Raw genomic sequence first — 4,961 nt, 5'->3', positions numbered from 1 at the left:
CGCTACCAGAGCTCTTTACTCCTAGACCCGGCTTTTTACTTTGTTGCACAATGCCCTTTTTCATGCCCAACCCCAACCCCAAACCCAGTATCTTTGGATTTTATACTGGTTAAGATGAGGAACTCAACAACACGCCTTCACTTCCAATCCTTTTTCTTGTCCTATACTTTCCACGTGCCATTACTCATCATTGGCGGTGTTTATAGCATTTATACTGCTTTCTAATGTTATGTAAAGGGTCCATAAGTTGTAAGTTGATTCTTCACATCAAAAACCAATGGCAAGTATCTGTGTACTGTGCTGATGATGTAAAAAATACACATCATAAAATCAAACAGAGTGTTTGGATTAGTGTAGAAGATGTAATTATGACACTAAATTTGTATTTCTTGGAAGAAAGAGAATATATTGGGACTCTTACAAATATTATTATAATAAACCTTTATCTGCTCTCTAAGATTCTCAAACTGATTTTTAGGCCAGTTGCACAACTAGCATTCTAGGATGTCTCTTGATTGCCTTGTTTCTACCATCCAATACCTTCTTTCATTCATTACTATTTCATTTTGCAATTTTTTCAGGAAGGGCTAGTGGGTAATAAAGTTCCTCAGTCCTTGGAATTTTTTTTTTTAATCTTTATTTTGTTCCTATTTAAATGCTCAGGAGCCTTGGTGGCATAAATGGTTTGTGATCAGGATTAACAGAAAAGTTGGTGGCTGGAAAGCCACTCAGTGTCTCCATGGAGGAAAGGCCTGGTGACTTGCTTCCATAAAGATGACAGCCAAGAAAGCCTTGTGAAGCAGTGCTGCTTCTTATCATGTGGGGGCACCATGAGTTGGGGACCAATTCTAAGGCACCTAACATCAACCACTTAAATGCGAATTTGACTGGTGCAGTGGGTTGAATGGTAGGTATGTTTGCATCCTAAGCCCAAGCACATGTAAATGTGACATTTAAAGAAAGAGCCTTTGCAGATGTAATCAAGTCAGGATCTTGAGATTAGATCATCCTGGATTACCCAAGGGGGCCCTCAACAAACAAACTCCCTGCCATCAAGTTGATTTTGACTCATAGTGACCCCACTGGGTTTCCAAGGATGTAAATCTTTACAGGAGCAGACCACCTTGTCATTCTTCTGCAGAGCACCTGGTGCGCTCGAACCACCAACCTTTTGGTTGTTGTTGTTATGTGCCGTCGAGTCGGACCCAACTCATAGCTACCCCTCGTTGGGTTTCTCAGGCGGTATCACTACAAAAGTAGATTGCCCACCCTTCCTTCCGAGGAGTGGCTGGTGGGTCTGAACTGCCAGCCTTATGGTTAGCAGTCAAGTGCCTTAGGCACTATGCTACCAGAGTTAGCAGCAGCCAAACGCCTTAACCATTACCTCACCCGAACTCCTTAGGTGGGCCCTAAATCCAATCATGAAAACAAAATTTCAACCCATAGGGACTTATAGCTACCCTATTGACTACTAACCAGAAGGCTGGCGGTTCAAACCCACCAACCACTCCTCAGAAGGAAGGTTGGGCAATCCTACTTCTGTAGTGATACTGCCTCGGAAACCCAAGGAGGGGTCGCTATGAGTCGGGGCCGACTCGACGGCATATAACAACAACAACATAGGACAGAGTAGAACTGCCCCATAGCATGTCCAAGGCTACAAATCTTTACAGAAGGAGGCTGCCACATTTTTCTCCTGTGGAGCCCCTGAGTGGGTTCAAACCTCTGTCATTTAGGTCAGCAGCCAATCACTTAACCACTGCACCACCAAGGCTCTTTGAGTCAAATGATAATTGTCCTTATAAGAGACATACAGAGAAGAGACACCACAGAAGAGGAGGCAATGTGATCACAGAGGCAAAAATTAGAGTGATGTGGCAACAAACTAAGGAAGACCTGGAGCCTCTAGAAGCTGGCAAGACAAGGAACAGACTCTCCTCTAAAGCTTCCAGGAGAAATGTTCCCTGTGATACCTTGATTTCAGGCTCTGGTTGCCAGAACTGTGAGAGAACAAATTTATGTTGTTTTAAGCCATCTAGTCTGTGATCATTTGTTACAGCAGCCTAGGAAACTAATACAGCTGGTTGTAGAACTCTAGGCCCAAAGTCATTGTACTTCAGATCCTTAAAGGTATTGTTCCCTTGTTTTCCAACATCTAGTTTAACTGATAAGAACTGTGATACCAATATAGTTTTCAGTTAGAACATTTGACTATTTCTTTAGCTCTAGAAAATCCTCTTATATTATTTATTTTCTTTCATTTTCTTTATTCTCAGTTTGAAACTCCTATTAGATGTTTATTGGCCTTCCTTAATGGTTCTTCTTAAAAGTGTTAAAAAGTAAGGATACCACTTTGAAGACTAAGGTAAGCCTGAATCAAGCCATGGTATTTTGTTATGCATGGAAAAGCTGACCAATGAATAAAGAAAACTAACGAATTATTGATCACTTTGAATGATGGTGTTGGTGAAGACTATTGAATATACCATGAACTGCCAGAAAAACAAACAAATCTGTCTTGGAAAACGTACAACCAGAATGTTCCTTGGAAGCAAAGATGGTGAGACTTCGTCTCATGTACTTTGGACATGTTATCAAGAAGGACCAGTCCCTGGAGAAGGACATCATGCTTTTTAAAGTAGAGAGTCAGCAAAAAAAAGAGAGAGAGAAAGGCCCTCATGAGGTGGATTGACACTGGTTCAAACATAGCAATGATTGTGAGGATGGTGTAAGACCAGACAGTGTTTCATTCTGTTGTACATAGGATCACTACGAGTCAGAACAGACTCTAGGCACCTAATAACCACATGCCTTTCCATTTTTCTCTTGTTTTTTTTTTTTTTTTTTTTTGTCCCCCTGGTCTACATACAGTGAGGACAATTTTCTTGGGCTTTTTGTTGTTGCTGTCGAATTTTTCCTTTTAGAATTATATTTATAAGATTTATTGATTATTTTTAATTTTTTAAGGATCACCTGTCCTATCTTATACATGCACGATCACCTCAAATTTCTCTGAGAATATTAGTTTGAATTTTTTTCTTTTTTTCAGCATCTTCTCTGTTTCCTGACCTGCCTCTGTTTCCTCTAGGATGAGTTTTAACTCCACCGGTTTTGTTTAAATATCTTACTACCATTGTTGTCCTGTCATATTTATGAATATGAGAGACCACCTGAGTAACTTGGGTTTCTTTTCTATACCAATCTCTCCCCAGAATGAAAATTCTGTTTCTGTGTCCTGAGCACATGGTCTGATTATGTCAACTGGCAGGCAGGCAGGTGTCCCCTCTCATTCTCTACTCTAAAGTGATGAAGGGTCTTCTCTAGGTTTCCCAACTCCTACTCTGCCGTACCAGGAAATAACTCCATTGATTCAGAGAAACTTCTCTAGCTTTAGTCCAGAACAAGCTCTGTCAAATCTGCAAAGCTGACCCACACATCTTTCCCACTGACTGTTCTTCCATCAGGCATTGAACTTCTGCCTTTCCTCCCACTCAAGTTCATTGCAGTTGTCAATTTAAATGTCCGGTTGGAAAGGCTCTGTGGTGAAAAACTTCTCTCTTATCCTCTGCAGTCTCCTGTACTCTCGGAACTATGGCTCCTTCTTCTCTGCTTTACTCATCAGTAAAACTTCATCTATCTACGGTCTTCGAGAAATTGACCGAAATATGTGAATTGCTGATGTACTGCTGCTCCTCCTTCTCATTTCCCTCATGGATTTATTTCCTCTTGTGCTTCTTACTGCCATTGTAATTGGGTTTTCAGGAAGGAGAACTGGTGAAGACAAGTCAAGGCCCTATTTGAATTATTGGAGTTTACTAAATGTGATGTGAAATCATTAGAAGCTCTAAGCTGGGACCTGTGGTCTGGTTTCCACTTTTCAAAGACAACTCTGGCTATGGCGTGCAGAACAGATACATGATGAGAGCTGTTGAAGTAATCTGTACCCACTAGATGTGGCTACTGAGCCCTTGAAAGTGGCTGATAAAGCTAAAGAGTTGGATTTTTGATATTATTTAAGTTTATTTCATTTTAATTAAAGAACTCATACTTGATTTAGTTACTAGAATACTTTTAAGTATGTTTGGAACAACTTGTGCATGTGAATCTACTTTTTCAACTGTAAATTATATGAAATCTAGATACAGTTAAAGTATTTCCAGTGAAATGTTAACCACCTAAATTGAAAGTGACTGTAATTGTAAAATACAAAGACTTAGTGAGAAAAAGTAATGTAAAATATCTCAATAACAAGCTTTATAGTGATTAAATACTGAAATAAGGAGCTCTGGTGGTGCAGTGCCTAAGGCATTTGACTGCTAACCAGAGGTTGGCAGTTCAAACCCACCAGCCACCCCACGGAAGGAAGAGGGGGCAATCTATGTCTGTAAAGATTTACTGCCTGCAATGGGGGTCGCTTTGAGTTGGAATTGACTAAATGGCCATGGGTTTTACATATTGAAATATGAAGAACTGACTCAGTGACAATTAGTTTTGGGTGTATTCTGAAATTATATACTTTTTAATATATTTGATGCCACCCACTGCCAGCAAGTCAATTCCAACTGTAGTAGAACTCTAGAAGAACTGCCCTATAGGGTTTCTAAGGCTGTAATCTTTGAGAAGCAGACTGCTACATCTTTCTCCCATGGAACAACTGGTGGATTCAAACTACCCACCTTGTGGATAATAACCAAGCACTTAACCACTGTGCCACCAGGGCTCCTAAATAAAATAGACTATTCAAATTAATTGTATCTGTTTCTTTTTAGTTCTTTTAAACGTGGCTATTAGCAAGTAAGTAAAAGGAGCACCATCCCACTCCCTGGCCATAGTTGAATGGTCTAAGGATGGACTTCCAACTCAGATATCAGGCCAAAGAACCCTTCTCTAGGATGTTAGGCCTGACGCCAAAGGCCTGGAGCTCAGTCTCTTTTGTGATGGTCAGTACAACTTGGGAGGCA

This window comes from Orycteropus afer, unplaced genomic scaffold, assembly GCF_000298275.1.
Source record: "Orycteropus afer afer isolate SDZICR_OR568_19922 unplaced genomic scaffold, OryAfe1.0 scaffold00127, whole genome shotgun sequence".
Classification (NCBI taxonomy): Eukaryota; Metazoa; Chordata; class Mammalia; order Tubulidentata; family Orycteropodidae; genus Orycteropus; species Orycteropus afer.
Note: the sequence above shows the minus strand (reverse complement) of the source record.